General features: G+C 43.9%; 1 pseudogene; it reads right to left on the bottom strand.

The window, feature by feature from the left end:
• Window positions 1-22097, bottom strand: part of LOC115129462 (neuronal acetylcholine receptor subunit alpha-7-like) — a 98597-nt pseudogene that overhangs the window by 62819 nt on the left and 13681 nt on the right.

Below are 22097 nucleotides of genomic sequence, written 5' to 3' on the forward strand. Positions count from 1 at the left end.
CCGGTGCACCTGGCACCTACTACTAAACACCGTTCAAAGGCACTTAAATCTTTTGTCTTGCCCATTCACACTCTGAATGCCACACATACACAATCACTGTCTCAGTTGTCTCAAGGTTTATGAATCCTTCTTTAACCTGTCTCCTTCCCTCCATCTACGCTGATTGAAGTGGATTTAACAAGTGACATCAATAAGGGATCATAGAGTTCACCTGGATTCACCTGGTCAGTCTATGTCATGGAAATCGTTCTTAATGTTTTGTACACACAGTGTATACACATACAGTGTGGGTGTGTGTGTGTGTGCATGCGTGCGCAAGTCTCTCTGGGAGGTCTTATATAACAGGAGGCAAACAGCAGAAGTGCATTATCTCTACATGTCTGCAGATACGGGACCTAATCTCAGAAGTACATACCTGCCACTGTATGTCACCTCTACACACACACACACACTCTCAACAGAATGGTTGAAGTTAAAACATCTGTCTTACACACCAGTAGTGAAAGTGTCAGTCCTTGTTAAATCAACATACACCTCCACACACATAAACAACTAGCCGACAAATTCATTCACCCTCTCACACGCACCCACACCCCGACACACACAAACACACAGTCCCTCCCTCACCACGTCTATGATCTGCAGCAGAGTCATTCCCAGCTCCACCAGAAGAGGAGAGGAGTCGTTGATCACTGGTCTCTCCAGGCGGTTGTAGTTGGCCATCAACTCCTTGTACAGTCTGCGCTGGTGCTCCCCCTGTAGGGACCCTGGGGAACAACAAGGGAACCAGTGAGAGTTCATGTTAAAATGTCTATTCTACAGTTTCTCAGTTGGCTGGGTGGGAGGGGGGTCAGTGGTGATTAGGATGATGTGTTTGCTGGACCAGCTTTCATCCCCTTGACTCTTCTCCTCTCTCTTCCCTCTGTCCCACTGATCCCATTAAGAGCCATCTCTGGAGAGGAGAGGAGAGGAGAGGAGAGGAGAGGAGAGGAGAGGAGAGGAGAGGAGAGGAGAGGAGAGGAGAGGAGAGGAGAGGAGAGGAGAGGAGAGGAGAGGAGAGGAGAGGAGAGGAGAGCTAAACTACCTGCAGCACTGGTCAGTTAAGGACAATGGTCATTAAAACACACAGGCTGTTCATTAACTGATCCTAAAAGGGAGTTTGTTCAGAACGATGGCTAAACAGATGCATGGCCTAAATGTGTTCTCCATGAGAGAGAAATGAATACATAACCGAAATGTGCAGACAGAGTTCACAAGAGAACACTCCAGTCCTAGACACACTGTTCTGGGTTGGTTCATAGACAACTGTATAGATAAGAGGCAAGCAGTTGTAGTCTACAGTACACGTTGGCTTTGGGTTCACACCTCTCGCCCCATTGCACAGCCAACACCAGGAAGGGCAGACTGTGGAAGACACGCACAGACAGTCACATATGCATAAAATAGAGAGAAATCATGGAGCGAAAGGAGAGAGAGACAGTGAGAGAAATGTAGGGAGAGTGTCTCTGTCCCAGTGTGTTGCTGATGAGGTCCATTGGGGCCATAGTGAGGTTACAGCAGGACAGGACTCTATTAGGAGTTCAGAGCGAGAAAGAGAGAGAGGTCGTGTCTACACTTGATACTTACATGTGACTTCTGCTATCAGAATAGGAAGATCGCATTGAAAAGACGGGTTTAGACGCACAAAAGTGGCTTTGTGGTCTGATTGTGTTCGGATCTGTCTGACCACTTCAGGAGCTGGTCAGAGATACATTGTGTGTAGATTTCTCCTCAGTCTGGACACAATCAGGCTACCAAAAGCATATACAGTGGGCGATGTCATCAGCGCTCCTCGAACAAGTCTCCACAAAAATTGTGTTTTGGGACCGAGAGGCACCTTTTCATTATAACGAGAAAATACGTTCCTAGCGTGTGAGGAACGTGTTTGCTGGACTCCTAAATGCTAACCAGCTAGCTAATATGCTAACCCATTTTCAATCCCTTTAGCATTCCTTGCTAGCTAACAGAGGTTAGCCGGCTAGTTAGCTACAGTAGTTAGCTACTGCCATCGGTTGCTGTATCATATTTAGCCTATTCCACCGTTTGTAGAATGGATACCGGCATTTGAATATAGCGCGGGAAAAGGGAATCCGGACACACTGTGGACACATTTAAAATGTAGGTGTAGATGCATGACGAGATCAGAACTCCATGATCAGAACACTAAAGCTACATGAACCTGTCAGGTCTAGACACGGCCAGAGAGGGGGAGAGAAACCTGAGCACCCCGGCACACCGCCACTTACCCACTTCTACATACAGCCGCGTACTTAAACATCTATATACTATATCCATACACCCATACTTCATATCTATACACCTGTATAGGCACACCTTCTGTACAACACCCATGTTGCTCACAGCCTTTTATAACAGTGGTTTAAAGAGCTATCCATAGTACACGTCAATACTTACAACTTGTGCATTGATATAACTATTAGCAATTCAGCACCTGCTGTATAAGGCACATCCCTGTGGGTTCTGAAAACATGTTGAGATTATGCAATCCACATACTGCACATCCATATTTGTCCATAATGCACATCATCGCATCTGTAGGTCTCCTGCATAATACGCAGCTTGGCAGAAACATCCCCCCCCTTCCTCTCACCCTCTCTAATGTTTTATTCCTCCCTGATATATCAAGATGACATTCCTCTGGGACAGTCACCTTGTCATGGTGAGGGGGCTTTTGTACCTTAATGCCAGTGGGAGGTAACTCCAGGCAGGTCTATTTAAAGTACTACTTAAGTCGGTTTTTTTGGTATCTGTACTTTACTATTTATATTTTTGCCAACTTTTACTTACTACATTCCTTGAGAAAATAATGTACTTTTTACTCCATACTTTTCCCTGACACACAAAAGTGTTCGTTACATTTTGACAGAAACATTGTCAAATTCATAAGGAATTTGAAATTATTAACACTTCTACTTTTGATACTTAAGTGTATTCTAGAAATTCCAATTACTTTTAAAATGATTTTGCTCCACAGCTGCAGGGAGGATTGCAGCAGGTTCCTTGGCAGACAAAGAGAAATTCACATCTGCATGGTTCAGATTGGAGTCACAAACACAGATTCACAGAACACACACACACACACTCATATTCCTCCATGTCCCCAATCTCATGGTATTCATCGTTTCTCTAATGAAGAAATGATCTCTTTGGTCTCAGTGTTTGTCACACACACACTCATACACTCACACACAAGAGGAGAGTCAAATGCCACATCCTTTTTTCCTCTTACTAACCAAGGAGTCGATAGGCCTCCGCTAACTCCTCTCTTCCGCCTCCGGAAGGTGTGGTGGGGAGGAGTGTGCTAAGAGATAGTGTCTCTGTCTCTCGTTATATTTCTCTGTTTCTATCTCTTTGTGAGGACCAGCGTCTAACAGTGATTGGTTATTCTTTTCATTGTTAGGCTACATCTGTCCTGCCTACAGCTGTGTGCTACATTCGACTGAGGGTGTCACGAATCTATTCTTAATGCCCTAATAATTCTAGCAACAACAAATAAAATGATTGAGTAAAACTGTTTATTGAAAATACATTTTGTAATTGAAGCAATGTTAGCCAGCAATTTTATCGTTGATCATGAAAATATACTAAATGTATCCGTTTGTGGTCAAACGACCATTCATCTGGTTTTGGTGCCAAACTTCTGTTTACGTCTCCACTAGGTTATTCTTCCATTCGAGCATTTGTCGATTAAAAGTGACTATAAATCACTATAAAAGGGACCATGTTTAAGAATTAAAATGCTTAAGTTAAAGGGGAGTTTCACCCTGGCTCTGCCACGGCATATAGTCATTACTATATTAACAACATTATGTTTAATCATAAACATCAACATTATCCAAACCACAAGCTACAACTAGCACATTTTCATTTCACTGGTAGAATCAGGCAGTGTTCCTGTGTATTCGTCTGCTCATAGTGAACCACTAAGTCCGGCATTCATAGCAAATCCTGATACCACCCTGCTAGGTAGATTGGGTGTGCCCAAACACATTTGTATTTTTATTTATTTTTATTTATTATTATTTATTTATATATTATTATTTATTTTATTTTTTAAACCCCTCCACGACCCCCCCTCTTCGGAGGACAAATATCTTTTTGTTTTTGTACAGCTTTTCTGCTACACATTTTACATATACATTTTGCATACATGGTACTTTTACATAAAGCAGTCACATAACAATAATATATTACCAAACATAAACTCTTTAATCCCACCCCTCTGCCACTCTCATCCCATCCCACCTATCACCATAGACCTCAGCTCTTTAATCCCACCCCTCTGCCACTCTCAGCCCATCCCACCTATCACCATAGACCTCAGCTCTTTAATCCCACCCCTCTGCCACTCTCAGCCCATCCCACCTATCACCATAGACCTCCCTCGTTTGGTTTCCATGTGTCAAATATTTTTCAATTGTGCTGTGATGTTTTACATACTTATTTTATCTTTCTAATCGTATAGTGCCCACAGATTGTGAACTAAAGATGAAAACCTTCCCTATGAGTATTATTATATTATTTATTGACTGACTATGGCTTTCCAAATCGCCCAACAGTGCTATTTGTAAGGTTCATTTTAAGTGAATGTGATGTTTTAACCATTGCTGAACCTGTGACCAGAAACAAGCTACATAGATTATTTATTCCAGAATAAATAATCTATTGATTCTGTCTCTTCACAGCAAAACTCTACAGAGCTGAGATTGTTGTATGCCCCATATATATAGCATTCTGTTGGGTGCAAGAAGTTCATATAATCATTTAAATTGAAAAACCCTTGAATCAAGTGTCGTTTTTTGTACCAGTTCATAAACCACGTGGGAGTGCCCAGAAACTTGGTTCATGGCGGTTTACTTCAAACGAGCAACACGCTAATTTCAGAACTTCTCTAAGCATTTTTTTTTTACATTTGTTTTTCACTAAAGTTTGTCATTATGCCCATACGGTGTTCTGTCTGGCTGTGCTAATTACAAACAAGGGCGTAAATGAGTCATCTGTCACCGTTCTACCCACCAGAGATTTACCCAGGTGCTGCCAGTGGTTTGCGGCTATCAAGAATGATGCTTACGGTGACCAACGATTAGCAGAGGGATTTTCAGGCTGAACGGATGGGGAACCCATTTAGACGACGACAGCTGAGAAGTGATGCGATACCATCGTTTTCTCCCTTCACAACAAAATGGAAGATCCTCGATTAGAGGTACGCATCACTGTCAATTCATTTTGCCAATGCCATGGTAGTCACTGCTAGACTGGTAGCTTCCATAAGCAGAATAAACATGTTTGTCTGTTCGTTCTCTCTTTGACTAATGTTCCCTAACATAAGCTAGCTAACATTAGCAAATAAGAGTAACACAATCTGGTAGCCATCTACTCCACCCTTGTCTGGGAAAAAAAACACAGAATTGTCAATATATCTAACTCACTCTCTGTGTGTCACGCCCTGACCTTAGAGCTTTTTATGTCTCTATTTTGGTTTGGTCAGGGTGTGATTTGGCTGGGCATTCTATGTTATTTTTTCTATATTTTTGTATTTCTTTGTTTTGGCCGGGTGTGGTTCTCAATCAGGGACAGCTGTCTATCGTTGTCTCCGATTGGGAACCATACTTAGATAGCTTTTCCCCACAGGGTTTTTGTGGGTAGTTAATTTCTGTTTAGTGTTTAGTAATTATGAATGTGTATCAATTGTATAAGGTTGATTATTAGGTTCTCAGCTGGCTAGCAATCTTGCTGCCAATTTAGTGACGCTAACTAGCCAACAGCAAGCTAACAATATTAAAATGTCTATGTTAGGTGTGCTAAGCTAGCCAGTCTAATAGAGATCAATACAATTAGTGGGGTGGTTAAATTGTGTATTGTTGAGTGTTTTGTTGTAGGTGGTACATAATCTGATTCCACCAGCATGTGTTTCCAACCCCAAGGTAAATTGGGAAAAATATTTACAAGCTGACGGCTAAGATAGCTCAATTTACAGTAAGCATGGCATAAAACGTGAATTGGGTACTGTTTGTATGGGTTTGTGTCATCGGGTTACAGGTGGTTAGATGTAGCCTGAGGACCACAGAGAACCTTCCAGAACATGAAATCGATTTAGTCTACCCCTTTTATCTTTTGACCCTTTCTCTTTGTAAATCTCAGGTTATCTGGAGTGCTTCCACAGCCCCTGCTGAAAAATACCCCAAAGCGGTGGCATTTTGGGTACACGAGCATGAGGAAGGGGACAACCCTTGTGATTTATGGAGCACAACAAGATTGTGGGACAAAAACCAGCAAGGGACACTGAAAGGTATAAAATCAAGACGACAACAGTAATGACACAACCACCTCGTTATTTTTCTCTGCAGATTCTCAAAACATAATACAAAGACACATCTACAACCCCCCCCGCTACTATTGACAAGAATGATCTGTCAAAGTCAAAGGGCTGAGGGAGGTTTACAGGCAGGTCTTTGAGATGTGGAAGGGGGTTTAGGTTGTGCTTAGAGACAGTAAATGTATTGTTTTGTAAGGGTAACGATTGAAAGGTGCCATTTCTACTCAATCTCCCATACACAACACATACTGTGTAAGAACTGCCCCCTTAAGAATTCTCACACCGTAGGCAACAACATCTCCTCCCCGCTGATCCTCAACACGGGGGCCCCACAAGGGTGCGTTCTGAGCCCTCTCCTGTACTCCCTGTTCACCCACGACTGCGTGGCCACGCACGCCTCCAACTCAATCATCAAGTTTGCGGACGACACAACAGTGGTAGGCTTGATTACCAACAACGACGAGACGGCCTACAGGGAGGAGGTGAGGGCCCTCGGAGTGTGGTGTCAGGAAAATAACCTCACACTCAACGTCAACAAAACTAAGGAGATGATTGTGGACTTCAGGAAACAGCAGAGGGAACACCCCCCTATCCACATCGATGGAACAGTAGTGGAGAGGGTAGCAAGTTTTAAGTTCCTCGGCATACACATCACAGACAAACTGAATTGGTCCACTCACACTGACAGCGTCGTGAAGAAGGTGCAGCAGCGCCTCTTCAACCTCAGGAGGCTGAAGAAATTCGGCTTGTCACCAAAAGCACTCACAAACTTCTACAGATGCACAATCGAGAGCATCCTGGCGGGCTGTATCACCGCCTGGTACGGCAACTGCTCCGCCCTCAATCGTAAGGCTCTCCAGAGGGTAGTGAGGTCTGCACAACGCATCACCGGGGGCAAACTACCTGCCCTCCAGGACACCTACACCACCCGATGTTACAGGAAGGCCATAAAGATCATCAAGGACATCAACCACCCGAACCACTGCCTGTTCACCCCGCTATCATCCAGAAGGCGAGGTCAGTACAGGTGCATCAAAGCTGGGACCGAGAGACTGAAAAACAGCTTCTATCTCAAGGCCATCAAACTGTTAAACAGCCACCACTAACATTGAGTGGCTGCTGCCAACACACTGTCATTGACACTGACCCAACTCCAGCCACTTTAATAATGGGAATTGATGGGAAATGTTGTAAATATATCACTAAACAATGCTACCTTATATAATGTTACTTACCCTACATTATTAATCTCATATGCATACGTATATACTGTACTCTACATCATCGACTGCATCCTTATGTAATACATGTATCACTAGCCACTTTAACTATGCCACTTTGTTTACTTTGTCTACATTCTCATCTCATATGTATATACTGTACTCGATACCATCTACTGTATGCTGCTCTGTACCATCACTCATTCATATATCCTTATGTACATATTCTTTATCCCCTTACACTGTGTATAAGACAGTAGTTTTGGAATTGTTAGTTAGATTACTTGTTGGTTATCACTGCATTGTCGGAACTAGAAGCACAAGCATTTCGCTACACTCGCATTAACATCTGCTAACCATGTGTATGTGACAAATAAAATTTGATTTGATTTGGTTTGATTTGACCGTCTGTAGCCCCCTCCCAGCCCATTCACTTTGTTGACTCATTTTTCCGGGTCAAAAGCAGCTCCCAATGTCCCTAAACTATACAAAAGTCTGTCTCTAAACACGTAGGTCCCAACACAAACATGTCTTTCCAGGAGACGTATAATACCAGCAAATCTTCGGCAAGATGTCCAAACAGTTAGTGGTTGGTCTACGAGCCCAACACCACTTCTGGAAGTCTTATCCAGCTGGCCCCACACCGCAGAGGCGAGACCATTCGCCACAAGCACTCTGCTTCTGCAGCCCATCATGCCAAACACTACTGCCAGTGTACCGGAGCCAGATAAAGGACCTTAAAATAAATATGGACATTTTCAGATCAATCCTCAAAATGTTCCTGCCTTCATGGATTCACAGAAGATTTCTATTGTTTTATATGTTCAGATAATAGCCAAAGAATTGACAAGATTTAATGCACACAAAAAGAGAACTGGGTTTTCAACAAGAATGTTATGGGAAAAAGTAACATACAAAAAATACAGTGTATGAACTGTGGACGGACCACTAGAGGGCAGGCTGGGCTCATGGATAGTTGCCCAACGGAGCCTGGGAGACAAGGTAACCAGAGTCAATTAAGCACAGCTGACGGTACTAATGAGATACTCTCCTTCCCCTATAAAAGAGAGAATGGAACCAGCAGAGAAGGGGGAAACGATATCTGGAAGATGGCCACCGAGAGAGAGAAGCTGTGCTGAAAGAACCACTAAGACGGTGACAAAACCGTGATTTATGTTTGTTGTAGTTTAAAGATTATCCTATTGTGTTCTTGTTTCATCTGGAGAAGAAGATGTGTTTTTCCTTGAGCGCATTAGCCCCTCTTTTGACCGGGGTGGCTCAGGAAGCCTATTTTGACCTGGATTCCGACTAAAAACCGAGCTCCTGTCCCGCTACCAGCTGACTGCCAGAGATAGGGCTGTAGAGTTCCATCAATGGACCTATACAGCTGATCAACCCGTCCGTGCCCAGATCTTCGCCTTAATACGACTGACGAAACAGTGGCTAGAACCTGGAAAGGGAGTAGGACATGTAATAGAGACTCTCGTAGTGGACAAGATATTGAGAGAATTACCCAGTGACTTAAAAAGGGTTGTGGGGCAAGCCAACCCGTTGTCAGCCGACGACATAGCCCAGGCGGTGGAAACATATCGGTCTACAGGGGAGTTGTTAAAAAGTGACAGGAAGGAAGGAGCAACCAGGGGCTAAGGGATATATTTGAAGCTCCATCCGAGGAGGGAACCTGGAAGGGATTCTCCTCGGTCACCCCTGATGGGGATGTGGAACAACCTCCACATCCCTCTACCGAGGTCGACCTGACCCAGGAATTAAAGGGACAGTTCGGCACCTCGCAGCATAGAGACCCAGACCTAAGGGAGGCCATGAGGAAGGTGAAGGTGATCGACGGGAGGAACGTTGACGGATCAGGTGAGCCCCCTCTTCCTTACTATGCAATCAGGCGGGGTCTCTTATACTGGGTCGTACGACGAAGGGGGGAAAACCAGGAATTACTAATGGTGCCTAGGCCATACAGGGATACAGTTCTACAGTTAGCCCATTCCCACGTCCTAGGAGGACACCTGGCACGAGACAAGACTATTGACAGAATCATGCAGAGATTCTATTGGCCCCGGGTCACCCGGGATGTGGCCAGGTATTGTAGGACGTGTGATCAATGTCAACGTACAGCCCCACGGCCACACCTACGTAACCCTTTGATTCCTCTCCCCATCATAGAGACTCCCTTTGAACGCATAGCTATGGACCTCGTAGGACCCCTCCCAAAATCCGCCAGAGGACACGAGTACATCCTAGTGGTTATAGATTACGCTACCAAGTTCCCGGAGGCCATACCCCTGCGTAACATGTCGTCAAAGGGAATTGCCAAGGAGTTATTCCTGATGTTCTCTCATGTGGGCCTCCCCAAGACTATCTTAACTGATCAAGGAACCCGTTCATGTCCCGGTTGATGAAGGACTTGTGTCGGTTATATCAGGTTCAACAGATACGTACAAGCATATTCCACCCTCAAACAGACGGGTTGTGTGAACGCTTGAACAAAACGATAAAAAGCATGTTGAGAAGGGTGGTGTCCCGAGACGGGAAAAACTGGGACATGCTTCTCCCACACTTAATGTTTGCCCTGCGAGAAGTACCCCAGGCATCCACTGGATTCTCTCCGTTTGAATTGCTCTATGGCAGACCCTGTCGAGGAATCCTCGACTTAGCCAAGGAGACCTGGGAGACCCAACCATGCCCCTTTCGATCCACAATAGAACATGTTACCCTGATGAGAGACCGCCTGTCAGCAGTGTGGCCCATAATCAAGGAGCATATGGAGAAGGCCCAAAGGACCCAAGGCCGGGCCTATGATAGTCTGCGACCCCCCGTGAGTTCACCGTGGGAGAGAAAGTGATGGTGCTTGTGCCCACGGCCGAACATCGCTTTCTGGCGCAGTGGAGGGGGCCCTACGAGGTAATGAAAAGGGTCTCACCGGTCAATTACCTCATCAAGCAACCTGACAGGAGGAAGAAGGTCCAAATCTATCACATAAACCTGCTGAAGACATACCATGGACGAGAGGAGGAGGTGGCTTTGATGGCCCTGGAGGGCAAAGGAAAAGAGGAGGCTCTACCACAGGTGCGCCGTGGCCAAACTCTCCTACCGGAGCAGTCAAGACAGCTAGACAAGCTGATTATGAACTTCGGTCGAATATTCTCTCCATTCCCAGGACAAACAGATGTCCTGTTCCACCATATCCACACTGAACCCGGCAAGAAGGTGCATATCCGCCCTTACAGGATTCCTGAGGCTCGCAGAGTCATCGCTAAGAAAGAGGTGAGGGAGATGTTGAGGATGGGCGTGATCGAGCCCTCGACGAGTGAGTGGTCCAGTCCCATAGTCCTGGTCCCCAAATCCGATGGTAGTATGAGACTCTGCAACGACTTTAGGGGCGTGAATGCCATCTCTACATTCGATGCGTATCCCATGCCCCGCGTGGATGAACTCTTGGAGCGCTTAGGAAAGGCCAAGTTCATCACTACCCTGGATGTGACGAAGGGATATTGGCAAGTGCCGGTGGCTCCGGAGGATCGCCCAAAGACTGCCTTCGCCACTCCAGAGGGGCTTTTCCAGTATGTGAGGATTTCCTTCGGACTGCACGGTGCCGCTGCAACCTTCCAACGCCTCATGGATGCCATTCTACGGCCCCATCAAGAGTATGCAGCGGCGTACATAGACGATGTGGTCATCCACAGCGAGGACTGGGATAGACACCTCCTGCGATTACGGGCGGTGCTCGTGAGTTTGGAAGCCACAGGGTTGACAGCCAATCCAAATAAATGCTGCCTGGGTTTGTCCGAAGCGGAATACCTGGGGTACACCGTGGGGAATGGGAAAATACGCCCACAGGCAGAGAAGACCAGGGCAATTCGTGACTGGCCTCGACCCCGGACCAAGCGAGACGTTCGGGCCTTCTTAGGGATAACATGATATTATCGCCGTTTTATCCCGGGATATGCAACCATTGCCAACCCCCTCACAAACCTCAGAGTGGAAAGACGAGACGGAAGAGGCCTTTCAATTGTTAAAAGATGGCCTGTGTTCTGATCCCGTTCTACAGGCTCCGGACTTCTCACAAGAGTTCATTGTGCAGGTCGACGCCTCGGATACAGGGTTCGGGGCCGTACTAGCTCAGGGTAAAGGTGAAGCAGAGAAGCCGATTCTCTTCATTAGTAGGAAACTCAGCGATCGGGAACAGAGGTATGCGACCGTAGAGAAAGAGGCCTTAGCCATCAAGTGGGCCCTCGATTATCTCCGGTACTACCTACTGGTTTGGAGGTTTGCATTAGTTACTGACCATGCGCCCCTCACGTGGATGGCTGGTAAGAGAAACAATAACAACAGAATAGCCCGATGGTTTTTGTCTTTACAACCGTTCTCTTTCCATGTCATCCACAGGGCCGGATCGAGGAACGGGAATGCAGACGCGCTGTCCCGACGCGACCAAGACGGTGCGTCTGGCGCCCGACCCTCCGGTTCGGTCCTGGGGGGGAAGGTATGTGGACGGACCACTAGAGGGCAGGCTGGGCTCATGGATAGTTGCCCAACGGAGCCTGGGAGACAAGGTAACCAGAGTCAATTAAGCACAGCTGACGGTACTAATGAGATACTCTCCTTCCCCTATAAAAGAGAGAATGGAACCAGAAGAGAGGGGGGGAAACTATCTCTGGAAGATGGCCACCGAGAGAGAGAAGCTGTGCTGAAAGAACCACTAAGATGGTGACAAAACCGTGATTTATGTTTGTTGTAGTTTAAAGATTATCCTATTGTGTTCTTGTTTCATCTGGAGAAGAAGATGTGTTTTTCCTTGGAAGATTTTTCATTGATTATGTTAGAATGTTTTTGTTGACAAAATACCCTCAATAGAGAACCGTGTTCAATCAGAAAAACCCTACTCCTGACTCGTTTATTCCACCTTCCCGCTTTAGAGTGACACCTAATTACTTGGTACGCTCACAGAACAGTGTAGTGCAGTTCAGTTATGTCTGAAAGTGTAGTCAAGTGCAGAAAACTGTAAGTACAGATTATTACAAAAGATAATGTGATTTAACCAAAGATTGTTGTTATCTATTAATGGGAGTTATAGGATGGTGTCGTGACGTTGTATTAGTTCATGTGACGACTGTTGCTCATCGAATGATTAAAGGTTTCTAATTGCGTGATTAACTGAATCAAGCAATTATTAACTCCTTAACCTGGGGCACCATGGGAAAATTAGTGTTAGTGTTGAGTCTATTTCCCAAATTAACTCAAAGAATATCAGAATATCGATTTTACAACAGCCGCTAATTAATCAGTTACCTCTACAGAACGTTGCATAATCCGGGAATCTGCACGGACCCGGGTCTCACCAATGAGTTCGTACCACACCAATCTTAGTTGAGTATTTATTTACTAGAAAGCTAAAATGATGATAAAAGATACACATACACAAAAACACATTCTAGGCTATTGAGTAGAACTTAGTATAACGGGCCAACGCACTATGGCGCGTGTTACCCAAAATGGGGATTTAACCTGTTGCTTCTACTCGGGACGCTTGCGTCCCAACTAGAGCTCTGAAATGCAAATGCGCTACGCTAAATGCTAATAGTATTAGTTAAAACTCAAAAGTTCATTAAAATACACATGCAGGGTATCGAATTAAAGCTACACTCGTTGTGAATCCAGGCAACAAGTCAGATTTTTAAAATGCTTTTCGGCGAAAGCATGAGAAGCTATTATCTGATAGCATGTAACACCCAAAAAGACCCACAGGGGACGTAAACAAAATAATTAGCATTTCGGCGTTACACAAACCGCACAATAAAATAGAAAACACTCATTACCTTTCACCATCTTCTTTGTTGGCACTCCTAGATGTCCCATAAACACTATTTGGGTCTTTATTTCGATTAAATCGGTCCATATAAAGCCTAGATATCGTTATATGTAGACTGTGTGATAAACGAAAAAACATCGTTTCAAAACGTAACGTCATTTTTAAAATTCAAAAAGTCGACGATAAACTTTCACAAAACACTTCGAAACCGTTTGTAATGCAACTTTAGGTATTAGTAAACGGGGATAAAATTCATCAGGAGCGATGTAAAGATCATTAGCTGTCCGTCTGGAAAAATGTCCGGCTAGAAACTCAACGAAAATATCCGGTCCTAGACCATAGGAGATACGGTGCCCTGCATGTGTTTGACCAAGAAAAAACTCGAAGGGAAATGACAAGACTCTAGACACCGTGTGGAAGCTGTAGGTACTGCAACCTCAGTCAATTAATTGTGGTTCACCTTTATCAATGGGTTCAAGTAGCGCATGGATATATTTTCCCATTTTCAGTGATCAGTTTTTCCTGTGCTTTTCGATGTAAATGCCGTTCTGGTAAAGCCACAGCAGTGATTTAACCAGTTTTATAAACGTCTGAGTGTTTTCTATCCACACAGACTAAGCAAATACATATACTATATTCCTGGCATGAGTAGCAGGGCGCTGAAATGTTGCGCGATTTTTAACAGAATGTTCAAAAAAGTAGAGGGTCGACTTAAGAGGTTAAAAGAGAGCGAAAAGAGAAAGTACATGAGAGAAATATACATTTGGGTGAATTTGCCAGCTATGCTTATTCTAACCCTAGCCTTGCCCCAAACTCCCACTCTCATGGGTCAGAATATAATGATGTAATTACGTGTGGAAGGTCTCCGTGGATTCCCCGCATGGACCGTTCAGGCTGCTCATTCTCCGGCGCAAATCTGGTTGTCCTCACGATGTCAGTGTCCTTTTGGCTTAGGGGTCTGGTCCCTCGCCCTTGCTCTGGAAGGGGTCTTCTGAGGACAGACAGCTCAGAGCTCACAGATACCACGATTCGATGGGAGTGGAGGCTAGGTGGTCTGGCTTGAATTCACCCCCTTAGACACAGCTACTCATCAGTAGCATGGGTAGAAAAATATTTATTTGTCTTCAAACTTGTTTTGGGTTCGTTGACTTTTCTAGACCGCGGCTGCAGCTTGGGTCACTTAGTCTGATATGTTCATTCTTCACTCACAGGTTTTATACCCTCGGGTCAGAAGTGGGCGTAACCGCCTTTAGGGCAATTCTCTGGGCGTACCAAGTTAAGAGGCAAGGTCTAGATTTTACTCAAATCCAATTTTAAACAAATAACTTCAAATGTCATCTTTACCAAAACATTCTCTTTGATTTGGACATTTTCCATACAACGTATAAACATCAAACATATACTGGGAAAACTCTTAACGTTACAATGTTTTCGTATTAACGTCATCTATTAACCTTTAAAAACAAAACAACATACATTTTCATATTCCATCTATCGTCATGATCACCATTGTGGCTGACGGAAACCATTGTTCCAAAGTCCCTTTATTTCATGTTTAATGTTATGAGGCTGGTTCTCCATAGTAACAGGACAAAGGAATTTGTCTGTGGCCTAAGATTTACCATGGGTGTGAAGGGTCATAAAACCCCCACATCTTCAGACCCCTAGATCTCTCCTCCTCTATTTGGGTTGAGAGATAATCTGATCTGATCAGGACAGTCATGACAATAGGCACTGTTTGATGAAGCACAGAGAATTTTCAGCCGACCTTAGCTTGGCGATGCGGTCTTCATCCTTGATTCGCGGAAACAGGAGTCTCAAAATGTCTGTGTCCAGTTGCAGGGGGTCCGTTTGAATTTAGAAAATGCTCCGTTGTAAAAAAATTAATACTTTTCTGCTCATTGAAGTAATTCAACTTTGTGCGCCGCCATCTTTTCTACTTCAAGTCTTCTGTCATTGATCGAGACAGGTGAGCGTCCACCCCAAAGTGCCGCATGGCATGACCAGTGCTTAATTTCAGCCAGATCCTGCCGGAACAGGATCCGGCACCTCTCAGATTTGACTTTGTTTGTTCTGGCATCCGGTACCTCTCAAGGCATGAGTTATTAATTATTTAACTGTTTGCACTGTAGACATTCTAATCATAGCGATCATTATTAAATCAAGTTGCCCCCTCGTTATTTTTCCCTCCCCCCCAGAAAGACCATCATGTAAAAACGTACTGATCTTTCTATGTAATAATCCTATCCTGCCACACTGATTCCAGACCTGCTCTTATATTTGTACATAGAGGTTATGGGGAGGGCCAGTGGGGTAAGTACCTGATCCTGACACAGGTATTGGTAGTGGTGGTCAGCTAGTGAAGAGGTCCCTACATAATCACGTCACATAGAGTCGTCTCCCTACTGAATTTGAATCATGGGAAAGCCAAATAAAAAATGGATAAGAAAAGGCAATCAAGTTTGACATTTTTCAAGTTCAAAAATCCAGAGAAAGATGGTGAATCGAACCCAGAACGAGCCAAGGAAATGTCAGTGCTGCAGGAGAGGGTGAGCGGCAAACTGTTCCTGATGGCAATACTAATCCCACCAGTTCAGCATCACCACCGGCAGCTCCACAAGCTAGCAGGCCTCCTAGTGAGTCAGACTCAGTGGGAGAGGGAGACGGGGACCTGGGGGAGGGGGCAGTGCATCCACCAACGAAGTGCTCGGAGCAGGTGCAATTTGCAGTTCAAGAACAAGCAAACGTATAAGCCCTGGCTGGTCATGCATAATTCAAAGTTGGGCTGTACAAAATGCAAAAAGGTAGGGAGCTTGGGTCTAAAAATGAGGGAATAAACGAGCAAAAGAGTGGGTGGAATGTACAGTAAATTAAACATCCTATGCATCAGATGTAAAAACAACAACAAGGTGGCTAAACATCACAGCCACAAGCAATCGCCATCACACTGCACACTGCCCTATCCCATCTGGACAAAATGAATATCTATGTAAGAATGCTGTTCGTTGACTACAGCTCAGCATTCAACACCATAGTACCCTCCAAGCTCATCAGCAAGCGGGAGGCCATGGGTCTCAACCCCGCCCTGTGCAATTGGGTCCTGGACATTCTGACGGGCCGCCCCCAGGTGGTGAAGGTAGGAAACAACATCTCCACTTCGCTGACCCTCAACACTAGGGCCAAAAGGGTGCATGCTCAGCCCCCTCCTGTACTCCCTGTTCACCCACGACTGCGTGGCCATGCATGCTTCCAACTCAATCATCAAGGTTTCAGACGACAACAGTAGTGGGCCTGATTACCAACAATGAAGAGACAGCAGACTGAAATGGTCCATAGACAGAACCCTGACAAACTTTTACAGATGCACAATCGAGAGCATCCTATCGGGCTGTATCACAGCCTGGTATGGCAGCTGCACCGCCCTCAACCGCAAGGCTCTCCAGAGGATGGAGGAGTCTGCACAACGCATCACCGGGGCAAACAACCTGCCCTCCATGACACCTACAGCACTCAATGTCACAGAAAAGACTAAAAAGATCAAGGACAACAACCACTCGAGCCACTGATTGTTCACACCGCTACCATCCAGAAGGAGAGGTCAGTACAGGTGCATCAAAGCCGGGACCTTACATTACTCATATCACATATATACTGTATTTTATACCATCTATTGCACCTTCGCCATCGCTCATCCATATACCTACATGTACATATTCTCATTCACCCCTTTAGATGTGTGTATTAGGCACAGTTGAAGTTGGAAGTTTACATACACCTTAGCCAAATACATTTAAACGCAGTTTCACAATTCCTGACATTTAATCCTAGTAAAAATTCCCTGTCAAGGTCTTGAGATGTTGCTTCAAAATATCCACATAATTTTCCTCCCTCTTGATGCCATCTATTTTGTGAAGTGCACCAGTCCCTCCTGTAGCAAAGCTCCCCCACAACATGATGCTGCCACCCCCGTGCTTCCCGGTTGGGATGGTGTTCTTCAGCTTGCAAGCCACCCCCTTTTTCCTTCAAACATAACGATGGTCATTATGGCCAAACTGTTCTATTTTTGTTTCACATCAGACCATAGGACATTTCTCCAAAAAGTATGATCTTTGTCCCCATGTGCAGATGCAAACTGTAGTCTGGCTTTTTTATGGCGGTTTTGGAGCAGTGGCTTCTTCCTTGCTGAGCGGCCTTTCAGGTTATGTCGATATAGGACTCGTTTTACTGTGGATATAGATACTTTTGTACCTGTTTCCTCCAGCATCTTCACAAGGTCCTTTGCTGTTGTTCTGGGATTGATTTGCTTCTACACCTGCATTGCTTGCTGTTTGGGGTTTTAGGCTGGGTTTCTTTACAGCACTTTGTGACATCAGCTGATATAAGAAGGGCTTTATAAATACATTTGATTGATTTGCACTTTTCGCACCAAAGTACGTTCATCTCTAGGAGACAGAACACATCTCCTTCCTGAGCAGTATGATGGCTGCGTGGTCCCGTGGTGTTTATACTTGTGTACTATTGTTTGTACAGATGAACGTGGTACCTTCAGGCGTTTGGAAATTGCTTCCAAGGATGAACCAGACTTGTGGAAGTCTACCATTTTTATTCTGAGGTCTTCGCTGATTTATTTTGATTTTCCCATGATGTCAAGCAAAGAGGCACTGAGTTTGAAGGTAGGCCTTGAAATACATCCACAGGTACACCTCCAATTGACTCAAATTATGTCAATTAGCCTATCAGAAGCTTCTAAAGCCATGACATAATTTTCTGGAATTTTACAAGCTGTTTAACCTTTCTAGCGCAGCGGAACCCCTCGACAACATTCCGCTGAAAAGGCAGCGCGCGAAATTCAAAAATATTTTTTAGAAATATGTAACTTTCACACATAAATAAGTCCAATACAGCAAGTCCAAAACATCTTGTTAATCTACCCATCGTGTCTGATTTAAAAAATGCTTTACAGCTAAAGCATAGCATATGATTATGTTAGGTCATAGCCAAGTTGAGAAAAAATACAGCCATTTTTCCAGCCAAAGATAGGAGTCACAAAAAGCAGAAATATAGATCAAATTAATCACTAACCTTTGATGATCTTCATCAGATGACACTCATAGGACATCATGTTACACAATACATGTATGTTTTGTTTGATAATACTCATAATAAACATTGACAACAGATACAAGTGTTATTCACAGAATTAAAGATCAACTTCTCCTTGATGCAACCACTGTCAGATTTCAACAGAACTTTACGGAAAAAGCATAATCTGAACCCAAACCAGCCAGAGGAATATCCGCCATTTTGGAATCAACAAAGTTAGAAACAACACCATAAATATTCACTTACCTTTGATGATCTTCATCAGAAGGCACTCCCAGGAATCCCAGTTTGACAATAAATGACTGATTTGTTCCATAAAGTTCCATCATTTATGTCCAAATAGCCACTTGTTGTTAGCGTGTTTCAGCGCAGTAATCATCTTCCTCATCTTCATGAGGAGTAGGCACTTCATCCAGACAAAAACTCAAAACGTTCCATTAGGGTGCTTTAAAAACAAGTCAAATGATGTATGGAATCAATCTTTAGGATGTGTTTAACATAAAACATCAATAATGTTCCAACCGGAGAATTCCTTTGTCTTCAGAAAAGCACTGGAACGAGAGGTAACTCTGTCGGGAGCGCGTCATGAGACCAAGGCACTCTGCCAGACCACTGACTCAATGAGCCCCTCCTTTATAGTAGAATCCTCATTCAAGTTTCTAAATACGGTTGACATCTAGTGGAAGCCGTAGGAAGTGCAACTTTATCCATATCTCAATGTGTATTCGGTAGGCCAAGCTTTGAAAAACTACAAACCTCAGATGTCCCACTTCCTGGTTGGATTTTTCTCAGGTTTTCGCCTGCCATATGAGTTCTGTTATACACACAGACATCATTCAAACCGTTTTAGAAACTGCTGAGTGTTTTCTATCCAATACTACTAATTATATGCATATATTAGCATCTGGGACAGAGTAGGAGGCAGTCCACTCTGAGCACGCTATTCATCCAAAGCTGAAAATACTGCCCCCTATCCCAAAAAAGTTAAAGGCACTGTCAACTTAGTGTATGTAAACTTCGAACCCACTGGAATTGTGATACAGTGAATTATAAGTGAAATAATGTTTGTAAACAACTGTTGGAAAAATTACTTGTGTCATGCACACAGAATATGTCCTACCCGACTTCACAAAACTATAGTTTGTTAACAAGAAATTTGTGGAGTGGTTGAAAAATGAGTTTTAATGACTCCAACCTAAGTGTATGTAAACTTCCGACTTCAACTGTAGTTGTTGGGGAATTGTTAGATTACTTGTTAGATATTATTGTTAGATATTACTGCACTGTCGGAACTAGAAGCACAAGCATTTCGCTACACTAACATTAACATCTGCTAACCATGTGTGAGAAATAAAATGTGATTTTAATTTGAAGTTGACTCTCAGGAGTTAAACGGACTTGACATGGGGAGAGTCATTGTGGGAGGTTTTGAAAACAAAAGGTAGGACATTTTCTGTTACTTTACCTTCACAGCACAGACCAAGTTTGTAATCTGAATATATGCTTCACATTATCCCATAGGCAGGAGGCCTATATATTCTCATAGGTGTGTTCTGCTGTTGCCTACATTTGAAGTTCTATTCAGATATTGTTCTACTGCTACATTGATGTCTTGAAAATGATATGAAATCCGGGTCTGGTGAGCCCCACAGCTGAGTATGTGTGCATATGGAGGGTGTTCTGCAGTGTCGTCTAAAAATGTTGCTGTACGTTGATGTCTAGAAAATGAGGCTATAAGAAATTCAGACTTGTGTAAAGCCCCGCAGCTATTCTCAAGTTTGTGGGCATTCTGCAGTGATGTCTGAAATTCTTTAAATTAATTAGCACCTTGGAGAGTGCTGTCCGTTTCACCACCATAAATATTAGGCAACTTGGCTGCTACGTTGTGTTTTACACTTTTTCTCTCAATGTGTTCCGGTACCTCAGAGCTCCCCCGGATAACCCCTCTAGCGCTCACCATGGTGTTCCAGGATCTCCCGATTTACAAATTAAGCACTGGGCATGATGACAGTCTCAATCAATGCGAGTAAATAACTTTCTCAGCTAGCTAGCCACTGTATTTGTCATCTTTTATTTATTTTTTTTCAAAGAAATTAATTATTTCACCTTTATTTAACCAGGTAGGCCAGTTGACAAGAAGTTCTAATTTACAACTGCGACCTGGCCAAGATAAAGCAAAGCAGTGCGACACAAACAACAACAGAGTTACACGTGTAATAAACAAACATACAGTCAATAACACAATAGAAAAATCTATATACAGTGTGTGCAAACGAGGTAAGAGTAGGGAGGCAAGGCAATAAATAGGCCATAGTGGCGAAGTAATTACAATTTAGCAATCTGCCCTCTTGGTGCTGGCATCGGCTGTAGCTGAGCTTCTACCGTTAGCTAAATCCAACTCTTTGTTTTGAATCCTCTTCTCTACAAGTGAAAACAAACCCAGATTTCCCAGGGTGATGACGACAATAGCCCATTGAATGACATTATCCTATAGGAAATGTGTTATACAAACACTTATCAATTGATTGAAAGTGGACTGACAGGTGGATATTGTAAATAGATGGATATCGAGTAAAGAAATTACATGAATTTTTTTCTCCATCCTTGGCCCTGATTGGTTAGAAAAAAGGCAGGGCCACGTGAGAGGGGAAATGAGCGGTCCCATACAGACAGTGTGAGAAAGATGGAAAAGGAGAGATTCATTAGCGATACTGTAGGCGAGTGTGAAAGAAAGAGAAATACCTTGAAGTGGTGAAACTCAATATTTACATGTGTGCCTCTCAAGGGGATGAAAACAGAGGCAGAGAAAGTGAGAGAAGAAGAGATACGGAGATTAAGTGAGTGGCCAGTAACACACTGTCCTAATCTCTCTCCAACTCACCCTGACCCTTTTTTGTGATTTACACCGTTAAAGCTATGTCTCTCTCGCTCTCTTTTAAGGCGTCCGCTTGCTTCTCACCCGAAACAGTTCGGAACAGTTTGTACATAGACAATGGTGACATTTTGTGACGTTTATGTTTGCTTTGGTCTTCGGCATGGCTTTTTTCCGGTTGTTTGTGCACACGACAATTTATCTAGAGGAAAGACAAATTTTGGTAGTTGAAGTTTACGTCCCGTCGTCGCTCATTGGTCAACAGTAAGGATTCTTTTTATATCTCAGTGGAATCTTCAATTAAGTGTTTGTTGTCAATCAACGAAAGATGACTCGTTTTAATGAAAAAAAAATGTTAATGAAAAATACTGCACCAAACATCTTAGATGTTAAATTGTGCGAGTAAGAGCTCTTCTGCAAAAACGTCTAAATGAATGCCAGATTTTAGTTACTTTTGGTCATGCAGTGTATGTGGACACCTGCTCGTCGAACATCTCATTCCAAAATCCTGGCCATTAACATGGAGTTGGTCACCCCTTTGCTGCTATAACAGCCTCCACTCTTCTGGGAAAGCTTTTCCACTAGATGTTGGAACATTGCTGCGGGGACTTGCTTCCATTCAGCCACAAGAGCATTAGTGAAGTCGGACATTGATTTTGGGCAATAAGGCCTGGCTCGCAGTCAGCTTTCCATTTCATCCCAAAG

The sequence above is a fragment of the Oncorhynchus nerka genome, linkage group LG5 (genome assembly GCF_034236695.1).
Source record: "Oncorhynchus nerka isolate Pitt River linkage group LG5, Oner_Uvic_2.0, whole genome shotgun sequence".
NCBI classification, from domain to species: domain Eukaryota; kingdom Metazoa; phylum Chordata; class Actinopteri; order Salmoniformes; family Salmonidae; genus Oncorhynchus; species Oncorhynchus nerka.